Source organism: Protopterus annectens, chromosome 8.part0 (assembly GCF_019279795.1).
Source record: "Protopterus annectens isolate FY-2018-M chromosome 8.part0, PAN1.0, whole genome shotgun sequence".
NCBI lineage: Eukaryota > Metazoa > Chordata > Ceratodontiformes > Protopteridae > Protopterus > Protopterus annectens.
The window spans coordinates 707,444,047-707,469,402 of record NC_056741.1 but is presented as its reverse complement, the minus strand read 5'-3'; positions in this window follow the sequence as shown (position 1 = coordinate 707,469,402).

Genomic DNA, 25,356 nt, shown 5'->3' with positions numbered 1-25,356 from the left:
TAGAACATCAAATACTGTACAAGAAAAGAGATCACAATATGGTAAAATCAGTGACAGATGAGAGCTTCTTTGCCCCGGCACACACAGACACACAGACACACACACACACACTTTAATTAAGTCCTTATTTTCCTACATGCTGGTAGTAACAGGGAGCAAGCCTATAAAAATATTGTAAAACAAACATCTTGTACTCATAAGTTCATAGTTTCATAGGTGTTTGCTAGGCTAATGACCACAAGGGCCTTTTTAAACCTGGCCATGTATCCCACATCTCTGAGATGTTCTGGTAACATTGATAAGTGTAAGTGGTTTTATGCATTTGTTTGCATTATTATTTGTACTGAGCACACTTCTGAAATTTAAAAGTCACTACTACAACTCACTCATAAAGTTTTCTTTTTTATTTAGTACTGCTAAGAAAAATAAGATGCCAAATTTAAACATGTTATGCAAATGATAAATATTCACTCATGCCTTTCCTTTTGATTCTACTGGTGATGGTTGTAATGATTATAAACTAAGCAGAAAAGACACAATGTCCCTTTTCAGCCTCAGATTGCAGCTCATTGCATAATATTTCTCTAGTGCTCCAAGCCAGCCAAGAGATATTTATTTACCAGAGCAGTGCACTGATTAATACTGAGCAATTTCAGACACATTCCAGGAGAAATAAAAAACATTTCACAAACAGGAAATGCAGAAATGTAAGCAATAACAGAGTAGCTCAGACTTGTTACATAGTAAAAACAATATATGCATACATATATATATATAGACATATCATAGCTCTGAACTGTACAGATTTTCGCAAAATGTACAAATTTTTGCCTCATATTTTTGGTTCATTTTTCATAAAATTGTGTTTTTTCTGGCAATTATTTGCAAATCATTAAAGACCGAAGTTAGAAAACAATGACACAGATTTGAGTCTCAGACTTTGTACCTTTCAGAAAATTTGTGGTAATGCAATACCTGTTATTCTATCAACTTTCTAAATTTGTAAAAGCAACATTTAAAAATTGTCCCTATTTTCTGGCCTTTGTCCCACTTTTATTTATGGCTCTGTCTGGATTTCTTGCTCTAAGAGGTTGAGAAGTATGATTTAGATATAGATGGGTCCATATTACATCATCGAACTCACAGGAGTTTGAACATTGTAATATTGAACCATGATGTTCGAAACCCAAGAATTACGAAAACACAGAACAGCGATTTTTTTCCCCAGGGGAAAAAAAATCATTATTCCGGTACAACCCCCCCACCCCCCCTACTTAAATATACCACAGTCGCACCACAGTGGAGGAAATAGCAAAGCCCCAAAAATGGCCCACTGATTGGGTGTGCCTTGGCTTCGCTATTTTCATATTTCGAACATTTGGGTTCGATATTACAATGTTCGGACTCCTGTGAGTTCGACGCTGTAATATAGACCCGCTATAGATATACATGCTAGTGAACAAGCATAATGGGAGGTACAGTCAAGCAGAGTGTAATGTATAATATATGCATTTGTTTCTAAATCGGGTCAATCTTCAGTGAATCTAGAGAGAGAAGGGACTTGTAAAGGAGATATGGATAGTTTGTTAAGTGATATGTCCTGTGTTGAAGCAGGAACTTTTGGCTTAGAGGAAAAAAGTGTTTCTTGAGTTGCATTCTGAATTCGGAATAATTGTTGATTTCCTTTAGGGCAGGGGGTAGAGTTTGCCAAAAGGTAGATGCCTGAGAGGAGAAAGCATGTGCAGTGATGTGGGGTTTGGTTCTGGGAGTAATGAGAGTTGGTATGGCTTGTGAGTCGTGTCTAAAGTTGTATGAGGAAGTTTTCTTTTATAAATTCTAGCTACAGGAGTAAATGTGTGGAATTGGAGTCATTTGTAGAGTTGTGATCCTAGCAATATATTAGAGCTTTCATTTAATGGTGACTATTTTGCTTGTTCCTAGGGTGATACAGTGATGCTTACAGATAGACGAGTTTGTAGTGAATCGGCAGATGCTGTTAGAGATAGTCTGGAATGTGGTGATGTTTTTCTTGGAGGCAAAGCAAAAATTGGAAGCCCATATTCAAGTTGAGAAACCAAACTGGAGTAGACACCCCTAGGTCCCAAAACCAGATATTTCCTAAACTGCAACTGTATTTTGATATGCAGTCCATGAAGATCACAAACATTTGTTATAAAAGATGTAAATTTGGCAGATCCAGATACCTAGTCTGAATGAATATGACTCTGCATCCATACAGAAATCAGATGGCTTGCGACAGTGATCCTGGTATATTCCACAGCACATGACAGGGCAAGAGGTGATACGTCTTTTATAGATCTACAAAGTAACTGTAGACTCAGGCATAAATTCCCTATGACCATCTCACAAAACTGGATAAGACTACAAAACTGCTTCACAGTTCCATGGTCTGGATGGAATCAACATAGTTTGTCTAGACTAAGAGGTTTGACTACTGGCTAGAGTCTCCTTATGAGCTCTCTCGCATAATTCTTTCTATTGAGGCTGAGTGTGATTTCCCTGTATTTGGAACACACCCTCTTATCCTCTTTCTTTAATACTGAAACCACCAACTCATCTGTCAGTCACGAGGTAGTGATTCAACCTTCCTTTTAATACTGAAGTTGCATGTTAGCTGAGCTACCTAACCCTGCTTATTTACTTTTAATATCTTCAGCCAGATCTTCTACATGATTGCAGCCTTACTGTTGTGGAGGTCTTGGACAACTAATTTACTACTTTGTAACCTTTTCTAAGAAGCTTACTAGGTTCAGGAGATGGAACCTGTCTTTTACATAACAAAACCGAATGGGGGGTCTAGATCAGTTAAGGTCCCTTTGTCAGTGTAACTGCAACCTGCCATGAGACATTACTTTGCATATAATCTGGATATCTCTTCAATGAACATTGCTCAGAAGGTCATTTTGATAGGCACTAATCACCCTCTGGCCATAAATACAGCATTATAGCTTAATTCTGTATAAACATTTCTTTACAGGACTTTGTGAATGTGGAAATTACTATTTATCAATCCTTTGCAAAATAATATTTTTTTAAAGATTATTTTACACGTGTACAAAAATCATCTTATGGGAAGCAGCAGAAAATTATTTTCACTGTTGTTCCTGGCAATTTAATATACAGGATTACGGCTATGAATATTTAAAGAGCTTCAGTCTTTTGTCCTGGATTTGAGTCCCTCATTCTCCATTTGCCTACTCTGTGCGTCTGGTCAAGTCATTTAAGTAGTGCTCCCAGGTCATCCCTGGAAAGAAGCACTTGACCTAATGGGTTTTACCCAGTTAACATATAACTAAAATAAAATAAATAATACAACATTTGTCATACATCAGTTGCTGACTTTGTCACCACCGCACAATGCTGGCTAAGCCTCACAACTAACAGGCTGAGTTTACTTGGGTAGGCCATTCAGTGCAGTTTGGAAAGATGTGAACATAACCAAGCAAATCTGACATTTATTCACATTGATGGAATTGTGGTTAACCATATGTACTGATGTACCTTGACATGCACTGATCTGAATTTTAGCATCTAAAACATGTAGCAGTATGTAAACATGTTAATACCTAGTTTGCAGGAAAAAAAGGCATGGAAGTCATTTAGATTAAAAAAACAAAAAAACAAAAACTTGATATTGGTGACTGCTGCAAACCAGGTATTTTTAAGTCACCAAGTAAAACGGAAACAGTCTGGTTACTATGTTACATAATACACAGTATGAAATATGAACATTTCTGCCAGTGTTAGTCTGTGATATAGAAATAAATAAAACCACACCTTATTTCCTGATAGCTTTTGTAACATTCTGTGGATTCCATCCCAGTCATGGAAGGAGTGCTATTGCATATGTAGTCACTATATTTTGAGTATCTACTGAGAGGGTCGGGATGATGTTTGAAGAAAATGAATGATATATTTATGTCTAGACATCTTCCCCTTTGGGATGTTCTTCTCTAGAAATGTCAGATGGCTGGAGTGGCCACAGAGATTACTGGATGGAGGATGGCAAGCATGGAGACCTGTGATGTCAGAAGAGGCTGGGGACACTGTCCCTCTTTTTGGTGTTTTACAGACATTTGGGGGAAACCTGTGCCTGATCTGCTGTACTATTGGAGGCTCAGTTCATCTTGGTCTCCTGTATTTCTGCTAGTTGGATACTTCCAGTGGTGCCACAGACAGGGACCTAGATATTCACTAACAGATGGACGGGGCAAGGTAGACAGGTGAGTTTGCCACATGATACCACAGCAACCTCTGGAGTGGGCTTCCTTTGCAGGTTGGGTGGTGTGATTTGCTGGCATCCATCAGACAGGACCTGGATGATGGATGGGTACCCTCAGGTTTGCACTGGTTCTGACTGTCTTAGCCCTCCTTGAGGTGTGTGGTCTGGGAATAGGTGCTGGTGGGGTGTGTATGGTCTTGGGAATGAGTTATCTTGAAATATCTATAAATCTGATACACTTAACAATGGCTTTGAGAGAAAACAATCTCAGTACAATACGTAGGCTGTGAATATGTATAGTTAGCTTGTACTCTGTCTCTGTTTCTGGACAGGTCAATGCACACAGTCATTCATTCCTTGCTCCCAATTACCATACATTACCTGTCAGAAACTGCAGCATTGCTGAATCAAAGTAAGCTTTAAACCACCTGGGGAGCTATGGCACACACATATCATGTGACGAAGCTGCATTCTCTGCTTCTTCTCATTTCAAATATATCTTACCAGCAGCTGCACAACTAACACTGAAGGATACCCCATGATCTAGAATGTGGCAAAGATTCACGAGTCATTGACTATAACTGCCCTCTTCTTATTTTGACTACAACCTACTGAATGAAAGTCACAGATGACTGATTTCTATGATATCCAACATACTTCACTTCATAAACTTTAGTTACTAGCTAGGTGTGTAGACATGACAGGAATACAGGCTCACCTGGTTCCTTAGCAAGAAAATCCAGGGTATAAAACACATTGTCCTATATGGATTGCCTTAAAGCCCCATCTCTATACTTTGTCTCCAATAGGTTACTGAAAGGTGATCTATGCCTTGTATACAAGGCATCCTCAGATCCATCTTTTACTCATCCTCAAAGTGAACAGCATCAGAATCACTAGCTCCAAGGATTTAAATTTTGCTTGTGCTATAAATAAGCCCTCCAGGCTTGAATGGAATGATAGTATTGAAACCAATTTTGAAAGAACGGGGTCTAAATGGAAGGAGATAGTAGAACAGCTTTACCCCCATTGGTTTAAACTGAGGGAGTGTTTCATTTGAATGACAGCTACTTTGTGTTTATGAGGAAATTATGTAAACTGAGGGGTTGCCTCATATGAGTGACAGCTACCATATGATTATGAGGAAGTGACATAAACTGAAGGATTGCTTCATTTGAGTGACAGCTACTATATGACTATGAGGAAATGATGTAATGGTTTCCAAAAGATCGTGATTGGTTTCTTCAAGTTCTTAAACATTTAGTCTTAGGCACAATAAACAGGATCTGAAGAAGGCTAATGCCGAAAGCGCTTGTCCTGCCTGCCCATTTTTTGGCTTTTCTGTATTAAAGTTTTCATATGTGGAATTTGTGTTTTGTTCATGGTGGTACGTAGTGGCGGCTGGTGACTTCAAATTAAAGGAGGGCTGCAGGAGACAGCGGAATGGGTGGGGCCAATGGGAAGGGGTGTGGCCAACCAGAAAGGGGTGGGGCTATGCTCAAAACCACAACAACTGGAACTTTAATTAAATACATTGCCCTGGGTGCCAAACAGTCATTACCAGAGTCCAATCAAGACAAAATGAAGTGTAGATGAAAAAAATATTTCAATGCATTGGCTACATGACAACTTACTTAATATCCAGATGGAAACACAGGTTGTGAGGCATGAAAAAATAAATTACTTTTTAAATACATTACTGGAATGCCAGTCAAAATCAAGTATAAAAAAAAACAAGCAGCACTCAACTCAAACCACTCCTTGCACTGCAGTTCTAATTATAATTTATATTCAGCTTTATAAAATTACCAAGTAACATGCTGAAAGTAGCAATCTCTGTGATACCCCCACTTGTAAAAATGTTTCTTTTCCAAAAAAGATCTGCTACCTGACACAACTATCTGCTTGTTTCATGGGGGAGACATGATCAAAGTAAAAAATGAACATCAAACAAGAAACAAGCTCAAGAAAAATTGCTTAAAGGATTCCTGCACAAGTTATGGACCACACATGATAGATTGGCATTCTGTTTAGTTTACGGGTAAAGCCTGCAAAGATGACTGCAAGTCTCCAACAAAAAATGTCTGCAAGTCTCCAACAAATGTAATGAGCTTCTGAAAATACTGTAATCCTGTCCTTTATTACAAATACTGTCATATGCATTTCAATACCCAAGGCTTATACATTTTCTAGTTATGTAAATATTCTCTGCATGGTAACAACGAAAAGGCTTTCAATGCTGGTAATTCTTTAACAGTATGCTTATTAAAGCTTACTTGCATCTTACAATCTCCGACAAGCTTACCTGATGGTCATTAAATCATTGTTACTTAAACAGAGCAACAGGGCACTGTGACAGCATGCATTTCCTGAATAATAAGAAGCATAAATCAACAGTATAAAAATATGACAGAAAACCAGAACATTCCTGCAAAATCAAGGACAGATAAAAAGCCATGGTCGTACTTGTGGTCTACCTTGGATGGAGGAATACTCTGCACACTTACACTGCATAAAGCTGCTCCTTGCCTTCCTTGAACACATCCAGAGCCACTACAGTGGGGAGTGGGGTGCAACAAGTATGCCACAATTTGAAATGTCCCTGGCTGATGGTGATGGCTCTGACACTCATACCTCTCAACTTCAGAGTCAGAAATCTGGACAAAGCCATACATAGAACTAGAAGTGGGACACAGGCCCAAAAATAAGGACAATTTTTAAATATTGCTCTTATAAACTTAGATAATAGAACAGTAGTAGGTCTTGCATTAGTACTAATTTTTCTGAAGGGTATGAAATCTGAAACTCAAATGTCTGCCATTATTTTCTAACTTCAATCTTTAATGACTTGCCACTAATTTGCCAGAAAACCACAATTTTATGAAAAACAGACCAAAAATGTGATGCAAAAATATAAAGTTGCCACACAATACTGCTCGGAACCTGTCAAAGAAGGGGCACCGTTTTAATATTAACATTGTTAACTTGAGCAGCTAACAAAATAAGAGCATCTACATGCATTTCTGAAATAAAAGTAATCTAGAACTCTGATCATTACAGTTATATATAATTGTAAACCCTCCACGTTTTCTTCCAAAATTGCCATTTTGAGGAGGGATTATTAGGGGAGAGCAACAGTTTGAGCCAAAATTGGGGACAATTGAGAGGTTTGGATATTCCTAATTCTACAAAGCGATTTGCACGTACCTCACAACCTCTTAATGCAGGAAATCTGGACAAGGCCAAATATATTGGGAGAACATACAAACACTACTAAAAATTGATCTTGTATAAATTTACGACAGTTGATAGAATAACAGGTTTTGCTTTAGCATGCATTTTTCTGAAGGTTATGACATCTGAAACTCAATGTCTGTCATTTAGTGACTTCATTCCTAAATGATTTGCTAGAAAACCACAAATTCTATGAGGAACAAACCAAAAATAAGAAGCAAATATCTATTCATTCTGCAAAAATATCAGCTGAGAGGTATAGTTCAACCGGGGCTGTCTGAGTTTGCTACCCTTCCCCCCGCACAAAATCATGGTTGAATGGAGCCTCCCCCCTGCAGCCATTCCAATGTCCCATTCCTTGGTTATTTTGCCCCATTTACCATAAACACTGTAATGTGCATACTACTTTACTTCTGCGATGATTTAGATTTCATTTGAAAGTTTTATTTTGCATTTTACTGCACAAACCCTAATAGATATCTGTTAAACAAAGCAATGCAGTCTCACAATGAAAATAGACTTAGCATTAAAACTTCTCTGCCCTTGAAACTCACATGCATTGAAACAGCATTGAAACCCACATTCAAAGAAAATACATTTTGCCAGTGGCAGATAAAGATTAACTTTGGACTGTTTTCAAAATCATAGGCCCCTTGAACATGAAACATACACATGCTCTTTGATACACCTTCCTGATTGTATTACATTATATTCCTTGTACAATACAGTACAGTTGTTAGAGGGCATTTTAAATTTATTGTTTTGAACATTTTTCCAGTAAACAATGAAACAAAATGCATGCACCAATGACAAAACTGCCCAATTCAGAACATTTCCATCCTAAAAAGTCTACTCAACCTTCTACAGTCCACCAGTATCAGTAAACAGAGGAAGTGTGAAACTTAAATGGCTACCATTTAGTGAATTCAGTTCTCACCATAGCTGTCAACCTCTTAGCAAAAAAACACCTGAAAAAAGCCAATTATGGGGGAATACAGCTGGCAAACATATTCAGTGAATTCAGTTCTCACCATAGCTCTCAACCTCTTAGCAAAAAACATGTGGACAAAGCCAGTAATGGGGGGAATACAGCCCCCAAACATTCAGCGAATTCAGTTATCACCATAACTCTCAACCTTAGCACAAAATACCTGGACGAGGCCAATAATTGGGGAATACAGTCTCAAAAATATGGGCAAATTTCAAATATCCATGTTATAAACATAGACAATTGCTAGAATAAAAGGTTTTGTGTTACCATGTACTTTCTGTAGAATATGAAGTCTGAAATTGAAATGCCTGTTATTTTTAAACATTTGTTAACCAGGAAACTAGTCTGACTTGGAACAAAACAAAGCCAATTTTCAGCAGAGCGAAACACTCCAGACACATCTTTGTGATAGATGGGAGGACATGCAGACTCAACACAGAAGGCACCCCAGCCAAGAATCAAACCAGAGAACCTGTAGCTGTCAGGCAACAATGCTACCAGTGCACCATTGCACTACAGACCTTTGCAAGGAAAAATGAAGATACAGAAACCACAGATTTTATGAGGAACAGAATAAATATGAGGCAAAAATCTGCAATTTTTTACAAATAGTGGTGGGTAAGGAATTCAGGTCCTTTCCACCTGCATCCAAGGTACAGGGTTCAAGCCTGAATATCTCTACCCACCACTATGTGTTCTGTCACTAGTATATAGCAACTGGGGCATTTTACACACATGCACACACAGACCCGCACTCGAATCCATGAAGCAAAACTCCAAACCTGCACTCGAATCCAATTCTTTCCCCGCAAGAAGTTAAACTCCCCTCACCTCTCTCCTGATTGGTCCTGTCTGCAGATGAAGCAGTCCAGAGCTCCTCTGCTCTATCATCACCGCACAGATTCTTAGGCATCTGCGGGGCAGAAAATGCCTTCCCTGTATCTGGACTGCTGACTCAGGCAGTCTGAGTTCGCACAGATTCGTGGGCATCTGCAGGGCAGTCTGAGTGTGTCCGCACATGCGCGGGGGTTCCAGGACTCGTAAACATTTATTTTTTTGTTTTTTTAATTTTATGTTTCATGTTTTTTTTTTCCTTTTGTTTCTACGTGGGAGGGTTGCAGTCCTGCAGTCCTATAGCAAGAGCCGCCTCTGGTGGTACATTCATTTATTTGTTTTTAAATAAGACATGCTGGTGAGATAGATATGTGTCTCAGTGGATCCTCATGGTCTGGAACAGATTCCCCATTCATGTGAAGCAGAGCCTGTCCTAGCTCTCTTTAAACATAACCTTGACCAATGGATGGGAAATCGGAAATTCATCCTGGGTCTGGCTCCCATGTCTCTGACAGAAAGAGGCAGACAGTAACTATGTCCAAACTAACACTCCCCACATAACCTCTAGGAACTTCATAACTAACAGACCCTCTTCTAATAAACACCCATGATCCATAAGCATGCAGTTGGGATGGATTGCAGGGCTAGGCTTATAAAGGCCCTGGTGGTTGCTATCCTAGTATATACCTATGAACCTATATACTGAGACAAAAATGCCAACTGAAAACATCACTACTTTCTAACACTCATAATGTAACTCTTTATCACTAGAAAATGGGTTCAGCTGATGGTAGTTAGTCTTAGTCTGTTCCACAGCTTTCATACTAGTGCAGAACCCACCTAGTATTAACTTAGAAGTATTGACTAGTCTAATCATTTATTACAAGCCACACTAGTTGAAGACTGGCTAGGTTGTGTCACTTGCCTGAACAGCTGAAAAGTTAAGATAAATGAATATTTGCATAATGCACTTTCCTTCCTTAGTTTCAACAACATAATAACTACTGAAATAAGAAAATTCAGATCTTACTCAAGTAGCCCAGTTAATTGGTCCAGTACTTAGACTATTTCTGAGGCTGTATTTCCTTTGATACAGCAAAACTGGATCAGAGAAAAAAAATAATTCAGCTGAACATTTCAGTAACCAAAAACTGTCTGGTATGGGATGAGGATACCACCTGGATTCCAGTTCTAAGATCATAATACTTCTGAGTCAATTATATTTATTTGGGGGGGATTTGATTGGTGGAAATATTTGATGAAACAGATCTTGTGAACACAACTTTATTGAATCTCACATCACACCATCTGTTTGTTTCCCCTCAGGGAATGGCTTTGGAATAATTACTATTTTAGTGGAATCTGATTAGGGGAGAGCCATTTGATTAAGACTGACTGACTGAATGGTGTTTCATTGAGACTTTAACTTCATTTTTATGTTCATAGGTTCATAGGAGATTACCAGGCTAATGACTCAAGAGCCATTACAAGCCTAGCCTTTATTACCTGAATTTTACCAGATTTTCGATCACTAAGGGCTAGAGGATGGCTTAGGTTTGTGCCTATGGCTTTGAGTATCTTATAGACTGTCCCTGTCCATAAGGGACATGGGTGCCACCCCAGGATTAAATTTATGATTTGCCATCCATTGATCCAAACTGTGCTTGAAGAGTATCAGGGAAGGGCTATACTTCACGTGAATAGAAAGCTTGTTCCAGACAAGGTGTAATTTCTGACACACATATCTGTCTCTTCAGTATATTTTGTTCATGTTACAGACCAGGTTTAGACCATTAGATAGGGTGGCCCTCATGCAGTTTGTCTTGCCAATGTGTAACAGTTCCATCAAGGCTGGATCTTAGAGTGCCCTGTAATTTAGACATAGAGCACCTCTTAATAATCAGAGCTTTTAGTCAATCTGCAAAGGACATGTTTTTTGCACCCTGTATTTTTTTTGTAAGGAACCTGAGGCAGTTCCAGCTGTTGCAAGTGCCTAGTCAAGTGCATGCTGAAAGATACATTGTACTTTTGGTCTGATGATGGCTGAGTACTGTGATGCCCGTGCCTTGGCCCAGCAATCAAGGAGCCTCAATCTTCACCACTAACGCCAGAGGGGACGTCTCATATAAGAGGAAAGGATATCAAATGCACACAGTAAAGTACAATTTCCCTTAAGTGCACACAGAGATCACAGTCAGCCTGGGGCCGGTTGCTCCCTTGCTCCCCAGGTCCCCAATAAGACTCCCCACTGGCACAGTTATAGGGTCCAGATCTCAGCCTAGCTTTCAAGCTAACCTCCAGTACCCTCTCTGTCCAACCAGTGCTTCGTGTCCCTGCCCAAGTAGCTGACACACATACACACACTTTGAGATAAGTATTTATACAACTTCACAGACACTCCTGGGAAAGGCTGACGCAGATTCTCCAGCTGTGCCTCTTTATCCAGACTATACGGTAGTAATTACTGCCACCTCCAGCTAATAATTATCAGCTACCCAAAGGCCCTTAAAAGGGTGTCTAATTATTACTGTGCAATATTATTATCCAATTGGTAGTATAGCCCAGGGCTAAAGCTATAGGAGTGGCTTAGACAGTAAACTTTATAAATATGCAATGTACTCTAGAGATTAACTTATCTCTACATAAACCAGCCACAGGTAAAGGTTTTTTAAATATTTAATAATAAATAAAACACAAGACAATATTACTACACCACAGTGCTATTTAAGAGTTCAGAGATCACACAGAAACTTAAAATAATTCAGTAGTACAGTTTTGACATAACAGAAAAACACTTAGTCTAACTTTCTTCTAATTTTCTAGCTATTACTACAAGAAAACATACTTCTGAAATAACTTACGTAAGACACAGGCAGAGTGCTGATAAGATGGATATCAACACACAAAAATGCTTAATAATCTCTGGTTCTCACTGTTTAAATTGAAACTGTAATTCTGATAAAACACTACATCATTTGTTTACACTTCCTGGTTCCCACACCACACCGAAACTGCATTTGCATTATTTTACATTTAGAGCAATAAAGGACATTCCACATGTAAATTCTGGTCATTAACTTTAGCCTTAAAACAATAGGCAGGATGCTTACTCCAGACTCCAAATTCTAACTTCAAAGGACATACAAAACATAATTTTAATTTCAAAGAACATTTGAAATGCTTGGCTTAGTTTTCCTTTCAGCAGATGGCAATGTTGCTACAGTCTTGAAGTTCACATTTTACAGTGTTTTCTTTCATTTAAGAAACAAGCATGTATCTATATTTACAAATGCCAGAATTATATATCAAATTCTATTTGACTAGACTGGCAGCCTTCACCCTTTTCTACCAGTCTTCACAAGTACAATGAGACTATAACTTCCTTGGATCTGGATGCCATGCCTTTACTTATAAGCTGTGCCACATAGAAGGACTTCCTAACCACTGTGGACACATGGAGGTCAAAGTTCAAGCTACTATCTATCTATGTACCTAGATTTCTCACCTTTGAGTCCACTGTTAGGGGTGTGCTATTAATATTGTAATTTGCAGGGGTACTTGACTTTTTCCAAAGGGCATGATTATGCATTATGATTATGCATTTTTTTGCATTTAGTTTTAGGCCATGGCTCTGGCACCAATCATTGGTCTGAGTCAGACTTTTCTGAGGGATATCTACACTAGTGTGAGATCCAATGATTACTCCAATTTGCAGTCATCAGCAAACTTAGTCAGCTAAAGGCCTTCTACATTAGCCTTGACATTAGAGAAGTATATTCTGAACAGGAGAGGTCCCAGCACTGAGCTCTGTGGTGCCCCACTAGTAACTGGCCTCTTGCTGGATCTGGATTCTCCCACTCTAACAACGTGTCCTGTCTGTGAGCCATTTGGCTGTCCATCTGGTAATGTAGGGATTTATACCTAGTATTGTGAGTTTATCTATAATACCTGAGTAGGGAATTGTGCCAAATGCCTTAGCCAAGTCAAGGTAGGCAGTATGTACTGTTTTACCCTCATTCATGGTCCTAGTGACTTTCTCAAAGAAGTCCACCAGACTGAGCAGGCATGACCTGTCCTTGACAGAGTCGAACTGGGTTGGGTCCAGTGTTTGGAGATTTCTTATGTTATTATTTATCAGGTCCATGATTATTCTTTCCATGGGCTTACATATAAGACTAATCAAACTTATGGGTCTGTAATTTCCTGGGTCTGTTGATGGTCCCCCTTTATGCAGAGGGATGGCTGTTGCTGTCCTCCACTGCACAGGGACAAAGCCAGTCTGGAGGCTGTGTTTAAATAGTGATCCAAATGGACCTGATAGGTCCTGTTTCAAGTTATTTAAAAGGCATCCTGGGATACTGTCAGGATCTATCAAAACCATGTTTTTAGCTTTAGAGAGGCAAGTGGTGACCAGTTCGTTTGTGATGACTGGTAGAGGAATGCTGGAGGGTATTTGTTGGGAGGGGTAACCGGAGGTGATGGGGAGGTGAAATTTGAGCTGAATTTATTGGCCACCAGATCTGCTGTATCTTCTGGCAGGGTATAGGTGATGCCATCTACAACTAACTCCACACATTATTGGGTGTTTCCCTTAAGACTGCACCCATAACTGAAAAATGCCTTATGGTTACCTTAGTTTGGGAAACTATTTTTGCCTCAAAATTTGCTTTTGAAGACTTGACTAGTTCCATAATTTGCTTGTTTTGACTAATGAGGGAGTTTTTTTTTCTCTGTTGTACAGATTCTCTCTTACTTCTGGATAGGATTTTCTTTCTTTAGTTGTACAACTTATTTATACTGGGGTCCACCAGGGTGGCTTGTTTTTGTGGTTTGACCTAGGCTTATTTTGGTCTGGTACTGCTGTTTTTGTGCAGTTGTTTATATGGTCATACAGAGCTTTTGTGTACAACTCCACATAGGTTTCTTTCTCTGTTTTCTGGGTTTGGGGGAACTTGGAAATTAGCTCTGCTGCCACTTGATAGGAGGTAGTTTGTCTTAGAAAAGTTCTTAAAGGTTTTGGGTTTATGTAGAAGTTCTAGTTTTATATTTATTTCAAGGGAGACCACTTTGTGAGCTGATACAATCAGCAAGGACATTACACTTGGGGGGGGGGGGGTGCAATGTTCTCCCATATTTGTGAGTACTAGGTCTAGGATATGTGTGCACCTAGTGGGAGTACAGACTAGCTGCATCAGGGCATTTGCATCGACAAAGTCTAGCAGTCTTTGAGACTGCATGCTAATAGTTGTGTATGCTTCCCAGTTAATGGAGGGGTAGTTGAAATTATTCATGAGTATGGTATTGGGCTGAATCTAGTAAATTCAGGTATGAAGTATGGTTTTCCTGGTTCATACTGGAGGCCTGTAGCTAGCAAGTATATGGTAAGGAATTTTTTCTGATGGTTAGTTGGACATGGAGTAGCTCAAGCATATCATATTTTTTGACCAATCTTGAGGTTTGCTTATCCTTTATGCAGATGGATACACCTCCACTTTTTGTCCTTTTATGTGCAGTGGGTGGTTGGAACGTGTGGAAGGCATTTTAGCCTTGCACTGCTGGGGTGCTTTTTGTGGCTTTGAACCATGTCTCAGTAACTGCACACATGTTAGCATTTTCAGGGTGAGGAGTGCTTCCAGGGAGTGTTGTTTCTTGTTGAGACTCCTAACATTGAGCAGTAATACCTTTAGTTTATCCTGACTGGACTTTGCTATGTTGGAAGGTCTATCCGTTTGGCAATGGCTAGAAAAGGCACTATGGGGTGGATAATGTTTTGGCCAATATACAAACACCTAGTGGTGACAGGTGAAGACCATCCCTGGCAAAGCAGCGTGGCCTGTCAATCATGTTCTCCTAGGCTGACAAATATTGGACTCCTTTGGAATGATACCAGTAGCTAAGTCAATAATTAAAGTCAATAATTTTCTTTTGGTATTGTTACAGCATCCTTAGAGACGGTAGAATGCTGCTCAGTGCTAGCTACATATCTGACCATGACACATGCTTGGAGAGCTCAATCATGTCTCTCTTCATATAGTCCAGGGAGGTACATCTTAGGTCATTTACACCCACATGGACTATGATAGAGTCATACTGATACTTGGGGTTTAGTGACCTGAAGGTTTGCATGATCTGGTGAATCCTGGACCCTGATAGGCAACTACCTGTAATGTTTTCATTATCCAGCCTGATGAGAGGGCCATCAGTGTGTCTCACCAATGGAGTCTCCCATGACCAAAATGTTGGGCTGTGTAGTGTTACACCTTACAGGCTTGGTAGATGAGACACTATGAGATGTAGTTTTATGTGTTGGGAGTTTTCTTAACAAAGGCCTCCACAACCCTAGTGGAAAGGGCTACATCCCATGTAATCCCCTACTTATTATTTTGAACTCTGAGGTTTCCAGACCTTGTAGAAATATACAGTAAGCACCATTTTTTGACTAATAGACAATCATGGAAACAGTCTATTTCCAAGGGCTTTGGACCTGAGACATATGTATAAACTTTTGCACTGATAATACAAGCTTGCCAGTCTGGCATGATTTACAGGTCTGTATCATGTAAACATTTTAGGCATTTAACTACTTTCATAATCTTTAGAAATGTTGGCTTTACTTTTCTACCTGTTTTTAATTGCACTTCTTCAGTCAAGTCAGATATTACATCAGAGATTTTGAACAAATCCAGCATCTGCACTGCTGAACTAGGCTGAGCATCCAAGTGCTCCGGATTATGCGGAATGATCCGCATTTAAAACGAGCGAAGCCACCGTTCCGCATTGAACAGCTGTGGCTCCGCTACAAGGATTTTGACTGGTTTGTGTACCGCAATTACTGCCAATCGGCGTTGTGGTATACAAACCAATGCAAACCTCTGCTGCCCTTCTGCATTACACAGCGTTGGTTGTGCGCTGCAGTTTTTGATTGGCTCGTAGACCGCATTTACAGCCAATCATGAATGCATTCTATGAGCCAATCAAATAAAGAGTCTCAGGAGGACAGGAGCCTATCTTTTCATTTAATATTTTTTTATGGTTCTGTTTTTACCTGCTATTTTACGAGACACACTTTGCAGTTTTAATAGCTTTTATATATTTATGTGGAGGCTTATTTTATTACATATTGTTTTTTGAACATAAGGATTCATTGTTTATAATCAACAGGCTTTACATTGTGTTACGTGACGTATACGTGTAATAATGTTTTAATTGGTACATTGTGATTTTAAATAACTTCATTGAAGTTTGTTTTTTAATGTCTGATGAAGCATTGGCTGATTAATGTGAAAGCGCTCACTTCTTTACAATAAATGGTTGATTTTATTATATAGTCCTGCAGTGTGTACTGTCTTTTTATGGTCTTTTTGGTTTTGACTTTGTTTTATACTGTTAATACAACTTAATCCTCGCAGCGACCGTTGTTTATAAACATTGACTATGAGTTTCCTCTCAGGGATTCTTGGACTCATCTTTTATGTTTTATATTTTATCTGGATGGAGTCTACTTTCCAACATTTATTTACACCATGTTTCTCACATTTATGTGGAGTATTGGTCATATTAGACTTTGTATTTTAATTCTTTTGGAGTCTGAGACATTATTGATGCATTAGCATCAAATTATGTATCATTTAAGTGACATTCTGATTAAATATGTAGTGGTGACAGTAGTGTGTTAACTTCCATTCGCGTAATCATTTTATTTGGTTGTTCTCATTTTGCAACAATATTTTTATTATTATTATTTTATATACAGTGCTGTCTTTTAGTGCATAGGAAGTAAGTGTGTTAAAAATTTCAAGTTGCAGTTGAATTTCCATTATACACAGAACACCTTGTGTGTGTCATTGTTCTTTTTAATCCATAAAATGTCAAATGCTATCATGTGGGTGAATAGAATTTGGGTATATGAAATGAAAAAACATAAATGTTATAAATAAAGAAGAAAAGTAAAGTTGTAGTTAAGGTCATGCTTGTATGCTTAATTTCTTACTGCATTTACAGGACTTCTTTTGGAACCAAATTACTACTTATACCCCACCACAGACTCTCTGCACTATTGTTCTTACCCACTTATCCCTTCTGCCTCCTAACTGACATTGCTGAAAGTAACCTATGAGTGGTAGCATGACACATTGACATTATTAGTGCCAATGTTACATGAAAGCTACTGATGCATATACATGATCTGCATGAAACTGCAAAGTAGATATGTTTAGTATCTGTAAGTTTGTGCTGCTTGTTTCTAGTATGTCTCTGAAGTCTGCCAGAAACAGAGCTAAATGTATGCCAACACAGATGCTGTTATAAACTTAAAAAGTTGCTAGAATAACAGGAATATTTAAAGTTTGTTTTTGTACTGCTTGTCCCCCTAGGATTTTGAAGTCTGAAAGTAATTGAGCAATTGTGTGCCAACACAGATCCTGTTATTCTAGCAATATTTGTAACCTTATAAGAGCAATATTTAAAGTGTCTCTATGTTGGTGTTGGTGTTGCTTGTCCCCCTAATATGTCTCAGAGTAATTGCCATTTATTCTAGCAATATTTCTAAGTTTATAAGAGCAATATTTAAAGTGTCTCTGTTATTCTGCATGCCCTCCTAGTATGTCTTTTTTTCCAGAAACTGTATGCCAAGCCAGGACCTGTTATTCTAGCAACTTTCTAAATTTATAAGAGCCATATTTAAAGTGTCTGTGCTGCTTGTCCCCCCTAGTACGTCTCGGAGAGTAATTGCCATTTTTTTTAGAGAAACTGAATGCCAAGGCAGATCCTGTTATTCTAGCAATATTGCTAAGGTTATAAGAGCAATATTTAAAGTGTCTGTTTGTGCTGCTTGTCCCCTAGTACGTCTGAGAGAGTAATTGCCATTTTTTTAGAGAAACTAAATGCCAAGACGGATCTTGTTCTAGCAATATTTCTAAGGTAGATAGATCCTGCTATTCCAACAATATTTCTAAGTTTATAAGAGCAATATTTAAAGTGTCTGTTTGTGCTGCTTGTCCCCCTCGTACGTCTCGGAGAGTAATTGCCATTTTTTAGAGAAACTGAATGCCAAGACAGATCCTGTTCTAGCAATATTTCTAAGGTTATAGGAGCAGTATTTAAAGTGCCTCTCTAATATGTCTGTTTAGAAAATGTAGTAAATCTGATTTTTATTTTTGTTCTGTTTTGTAAAGTGCTGTTTCATTTACTTATGGTGTGGTTATGGTATTTGCAGATTATCAAATAAAGGTTTTGGATCTGGAAAGTGTGTTTTATTGAATTTTACAGATGTTCTACCATGATCCATGGCAATGGCACGTTTCACGCAGTGCGAAAATAGGATGTTCCACATTTTGACCATTTGTCACACTCACACATTGTTAGGGTCTATGTTCCACATTGGCCTCTTAACAGGTTGAGACCTATGGAACTAGGAATGACATCCATTTAAAGTTTAATGATTATAAATATCTATTTGCCCTACTCTTAATCAGTAGTTGGCGTTCATTACTCAAAGGTCTGCAAATCTATGCATATGCTTGTTATACCAGGTGAAGAACAGCAGCTTTACTTCATTTTTTACCTTTATCATGAGACAGCTATAGCCAAACAGTTAATATTTCAGCCTTGATACTAAAGTTCATGATATTCTTTAAGACTTTTAGTTTGCAATCATTTATTTCTTTTGAATCTTTTGTACTTATTGTTAGCTTGTGTCACCGGCTTATTTTTTTTGTTAAATTAAAGGTTACTCTGTGAGTAATTACATATACAGGATCTGTTTAAGTATGTTGTTAGGTAGTTAAATAAGCAGGTAGATAGATTGCTAATATGTATATTAGAATCTAGAATGTCAAATTAAAAACAAGAGTAAAAACTTGGCACCTTTCTATTATAAAAAAAAATTAAAAAGGAGCGGAGAAGTGTACCTCTTAAGTGTACCTCATTATGAGGAACATTCCTCATTTTGGTTCATAGGTTCATAGGTGTGCACTAGGCTAATGGCTCTGGAGTCTTTACAAGCCTAGCCCATAGGATTACACTGGCATTGTGCCACCCAACCTTAGTTCCTAGTGCCTCTGTCGAGTAGAGCCACTGGAGTGATCCCCAGGGTGAATTTTCTATTTCCCATCCACTCATCAAGATTTCTCTTGAAGAGGGCCAATGAGGTACTCTGCTTGACATGTATGGGAAGTCTATTCCAGAGCATAGGCAGTCTCTGGGTTTCTAACCTGTCCCTCCATCATGTTCTGTTGATTGTGGTAATGAGGTTGAGGTCACTGGAGCATGTGGTGTGGAGGGATTGGGATTTCTTTAGATGTAGCATTTCTAACAGAGCTGGGTCAGACATGGCTTTGTAAGTCAAGCAGAGATCGCCTCTAAGTAATTGATATGAGACAGAGAATAGTTGCAGTTTTTTGAGTCTGTCCATATAGGACAAGTGTTTAAGGCCTAGGATCCTCTTTATGAGGTACTTTTGCAGCCTCTCCAGTTGTTGCAGGTGTCTATTGAGGTACATGCCAAATGGGGCATTGTACTCAATGATTCACCTAATGAGGAAAGAGTAGAGGGAGACAATGCCCTCTTTCTTCCTGGATGCAAAACCCTTAGTAATGAGATGTGCCACATAGAAGGCTTTCTGGCCACAGTCACAACATGGTGGTCAAAAGAGAGGTTGCTGTCAACCTGTGTTCCCAGATCTCTTATAACGCCTTCTGTGTTCAGTGGACTACCATCAATGTGGTAATTCAAGGGAACTGGGTTTTTCCCAAAGGGGATGAAGACACATCTTTTGGCATTGAGCTTAAGGCCATGGTTCTGACACCGGTCGTTGGTCTCATTGAGGCCTTTCTGTAGGATGTCAACATCACTTGGGGAATTAATAGTTCCCAACTTGCAGTCATCTGTGAACTTTGTCAGCCAGAGTCCCTTTGTGCTGACCTGGACTTGAGAGAAGTAGATACCAAACAAGAGAGGACAGAGAACCGAACCCTGTGGGACTCCCTCTTGACTGATGGGCAGTCTGACTTGGAGTCAGCTATTTTCACACTGTAGGTTCTATTTGTGAGTCAGTTTGCAACCCACCTAGTGATATAGGGGTTGATGCATAGCTTAGTAAGTTTTTCTATGATTCCTGAGTGGGGAATGGTATCAAAGGCCTTGCCCAGATCAAGGTAGGTTGTATGAACCACCTTACTTTCATCCACAGCTCTGGTGACTGACTCAAAGAAGCCTACCAAGTTGAGGAGGCATGATCTACCCTTCACAAAACCAAACTGTGTAGGATCCAGAGTTTGGAGATTCCCTATATCCTTGTTTATTAGGTCCATGATGATGTGTTCCATAGCTTTGTATATCAGACTCATCAGGCTAATGGGGCGATGGTTCCCGGGGTCTGTAGTTTCTCCTCCTTTGTGGAGAGGGATAATTGTAGCAGTGTGCCATTCGGTAAGGATATAGCCTGAGGTGAGGCTGTGATTGAACAGGGCACACAGGTGAGGTGCCAGTTCACTCTGTAGTTCATGTAGAACACATCCAGGGATACTGTCAGGTCCCATAGAAGCTGTATTCTTGGTCTTGGACAGTGCTGTTTTAACCTGTGCAGCAGTAATACTGGGTGCCTGTCAATCTACTGGTATTGTGATTGGTCCTTTGGGGGGAGGGGTAAAGTTAGCACTGAATCTGTCCGCCAGTATATTTGCAATATCTGTTGGCTCGGTTTAGGTGGTACCATTGTGCAGTAGTTCAGAGAAAATCTGGGTATTGCCATGGAGATTCTTTACATAACTATATAAGGCCTTGTGGTTGTCTTTACTATCTGCTGCAATTCTGTTTTCATAGATTTGATGAGGGATCTTAACCTTTTGTTGAGGCTTATAAGGGAGTTTTTCCAGTCTTGGGACTTCACCTAATTCCACATCAGCTTCCTCCTTCTGTTGTAGAGTTTGTTTATGGCAAGGAACCACCAGATTGGCTTCCTTTTTTTTGAGGAGAGCATCTTAGTTCTATTGGGTATGGTGAGATCCATGCAGTTGTGTACGTGTTTGCACAGTGCATTGTTGTATGATTTGATGGTCACGCAACTATTTTCCATTTGCATGGGTGCTGTGAAGTTAGCCATCTCTGTTTTTAGGAGCCCAAAGTTAGCTTTGGAGAAGTTTTTCATGGTGGTTACTTTTGTTGGGGGAGTGGGACAGATGTGGATTTCCAAGGTGATTAACTTGTGATCGGATCTAACCAGGGAGGAGTTGACTATTGGTGTATAGCAACAGTCACCCATGTTAGTAATGACCAGGTCAAGGATGTTGCTACCTCTAGTGGGGGTAAGAATGAGCTGGTCCAGGCATTGGAATTAATGAATTTTAGAAAGCGTTGGGCAAGTGTATTGGTACATGAGTAGTTTTCCCAGTTAATGGAGGGGTCGTTGAAGTCACCTAGTATGAGAGTGTTAGGCTGGACCCTAATATTCTCCAGGGTGCTTAGGAATGTGGAATGTGAATCTTGGGACATGGTTGGGGACCTGTAGCAGGCTATTACTTGAATTGCTGTCTTACCCAATGTTAGCTGCACCTGAAGTATCTCAGATGTGTTATGTTGGGCTACCAGTCTGGAGGTGTGCGCATCCTTTATGAATATGGAAACACCACCACCTTTGGAGCTTTGGTCCAAGTTCTGGGGCCGAAAGGTGTGGAATGAGTTGTAGCCTGGTAGTGCAGGGGTACTTTCTGCTGCCTTGAACCAGGTCTCTGTTACAACGCAAATGTCAATGCTCTCCATTTTAAGGAGTACTTTGAGTGAGTGCATTTTGAGATTTAGACTTCTAGCGTTGAGCAGCATGACCCTCAAATTGCATTTGTTTGTAGCTGTTGTGGTGGTAATTTAGTCTTTGGAACACTGCCTAAAAAAGGCACTATAAGGGTGGCAAGAGCCATGGCCAGTATCTGGAAGCCCAGGGGTGATAGATGCAGGCTATCTCTGGCAAAGCATCGAGGTCTGTCAATCATGTCATCCCAGGCAGACAGACACTGGATCCCCTTAGAATGACACCAGAAACTTAGCCAATTGTAGAAATCAATCATTTTCTGCTTGTACTGTGGCATCATTCTGGGTGATGGTAGGATGCTGCTCAAGGCTAAGGTCATACCTGTCTGGCCTACATAATCTGAGAGCTCCTCCATGTCTCTTTTCATGTAGTCCAGAGAGGTACATCTCAGTTAATTCACACCCATATGTACAATGACAGAATCATATTTGTACCTGTTGTTGAGGGACCTGAGTGCATGCGTTATGTGGCGGATCCTGGCACCTGACAGGCAGCTGACTGTTACTTTCTCCTTATTCAACCTAGTGAGTGGAACATCAGTGTGCCTCACTATCAAGTCACCTATGACTAGTGTGTTGGGCATGCTGTTTTTGCCTCAGTGGTTTTGAGTGTTAAAAAGTCCATGTTCCTCATTGTTCCACATTGAAAGGGTCTGTCAGATATTCAGGGTTAAGGATTTTTTAACTAATATCCATAGTAAATATTACTCATTCATATTAATTAATCAAAATGTATTTTATAAGTGCAAAGTAATACATTTTAACCATCATGTGAACTTACTAGTTGAAGTTGTTAGTACATGTTCCACATTTCACCCATTTGTTCCACATTATGTGAGGTAGTATTCCACATTTTGGAGATTGACAGTTGAATGCTATGCAGAGTAGTCATTAGACCTCTGCAGAAATACCGTTTTGTTAAAAAATAACCTGTCTCAGGGACTTAATATGCATAAATCGAGGTAACAAGTACAATGATGAGTGTTTTCATCTTTCTGTTCATGGGACTTCATTAGATCTAGTAATGATTGCAAGCATGTTCCTTTTATAATTTAATGAAACAATGTAGAGAACCTGAGGGCATGATTTCATTAACACTGGTAAAAGAACATACATGGAGACATGCGGGGGATTTTAGAACTTTAGCTGTAGGCTAGTTCCAGGGAAATGTACCCATTGATTTACTCACTATCATTATATTTGCATATCCTTTCATATCTTTTCTTACTTCCTTACTTTAATGTAAACAGAAGATAAAACCAGAGAAATGTGTACTATTGGTAAGACCCCAGAGGTTTGTTAGCCAACAGAGATGGTATACATTTTTGGCAATTGGTGGGTTGAAGGCTGAAGCCTGATTTGCATATAGGGCTATAGCCATAAAAAATCATATTATCCATGACTGAAACAACCTCTTTGACCCTGTTGATTGACTGCTGAATGCAAAAAACTTAAACCAGATAAAGTTTGCTTTTAACCTCAGGTGTTAGGAATGTCCCCTAAAGAAATGTATAAATCATTAATCAAAATGATGAGAATCCTGGTGACTCTACCAAGCCTGTTCACTTTAATGAAAGTGGACTTAATAACCAGAGTATACATAGTAGCCTGCAGGATCACAAATGAGAAAAAAATAAAACAAATCTTGGATGGAGTTTATGCATATTTTTCAGTGTGAACACGTTGTCAAATAAGGATGCACAACCTTAAAATTAGGCTAAAACTGACATGAATAACAATCTGATGCAGCTTACTATATGAGTCAAGGTCTTGCATAATGTCCAATGCTTTAAAATATTTTCAGTTATTTATCTTTAATTTTATCATACAATGTTTCAGTGCCATAGGAACAGGTGAAGCTAAATGAAATGCCTGACATGGATGAAGTGAAGAGCTGTGCAGTTAAACAAATTTGTGATAACTGGCATGGGCACCTCCCCCCTTTTCCAATGAGGTTGGGGTGTCACATCAACAGTGGCAATCACCTAGAGTCAATGTTCACACCATCAGGTGGATAGCCCTTGAATTCCTGCACCACGTATAGCAAGGAATGGGAATTACTTTTATGATTTCATAGCGTAACTGTTTGGATTTATGGTTAAGTCATGCTCAAAATGTGTATTGCAGCATTTTGTAATGCAATGTTGCATAGTTTTATATAATACAGTCAAATTAAAGAGAGTATAGGAATGGATAGCACAGTGCAATGCAGTGTGCAGTAAAATGAAGTTGTAGCATGCAGTCGCACAGTGCAGTGTATAGCAGTGTAGTGCTGTGTAACAAATGTGATATAATGTACAGTAATGCGGAGTACTGTGGAAGTATAATGTAGCACACTATGCAGTAATACTATGTATCACAATGCAGCAGAACATAGCATAGTATAGTGTAGAATAAGCAGAGTGCTGTGCAACACAGTGTAATGTAATGTAGGGGAATGCAGAGCAGTGAAGAAGTATAATGTAGTGCAATACACTGTAATGGTATATAGCATAGTTCAGCATACAGTAGCATAGTACAATGTAGAGTAGTTTAGTGTAATACTGTACAACACAGTGTCTTCAGTTGGTATAGTAACAGCTGCATTCAAATTGCTGGAACCTGTGTTCTGAGAGACTGCCTTACAGATTATCTGCAAATATACAGAGCTGAGTATTTTTTTTTTGGTTATAGAGTTTGTTAATTGTTGCTTAGATCTCTGTTGAAACTGCTGTCTCATTGTTCGGAGAGACTGATCGGCAAATATACAGAGCTGAGAATATTTTTTTGGTTTAAAAGTTTGTACTGTTAGTTGTTGCTTAGATCTCTGTTGAAACTGTTTTGTCTCACCCACCCTCCCTATTTTTGGTTTGTAATTTTAATTTGGTGGCTTTTGCAGTTTCCCGCCCCACTGTAGATTTGATCTGGGACACTCCCCCAGTCCCATCTCTTTACCACATTCTACCTAATAAACTCTTTCTGCACTTGCTTTTAGTCATTTTTAATTTAATTGCATTTTTTAAACTGCGTTTGGTCTAATATTGCTGCATACTCAAGTGTGCCAGCTTGCACTGCATGTGAATTGTTTTTACTACTGTTTTTGCTACTTTTCTGTATTAAAAAAAAAAAAAACTGTAAGCCTGTTTCCTACCTTTCCTGTAACTAGTGTTCCAGATACAGATTTGCTGTATCCAGGACTGTATGTAAGCTTCTGAGCCCCCCAAGCCTTTCTGTGCTGGAGGGAAGCCTTCTAGCTTATCAGTGGGAGTGGTAA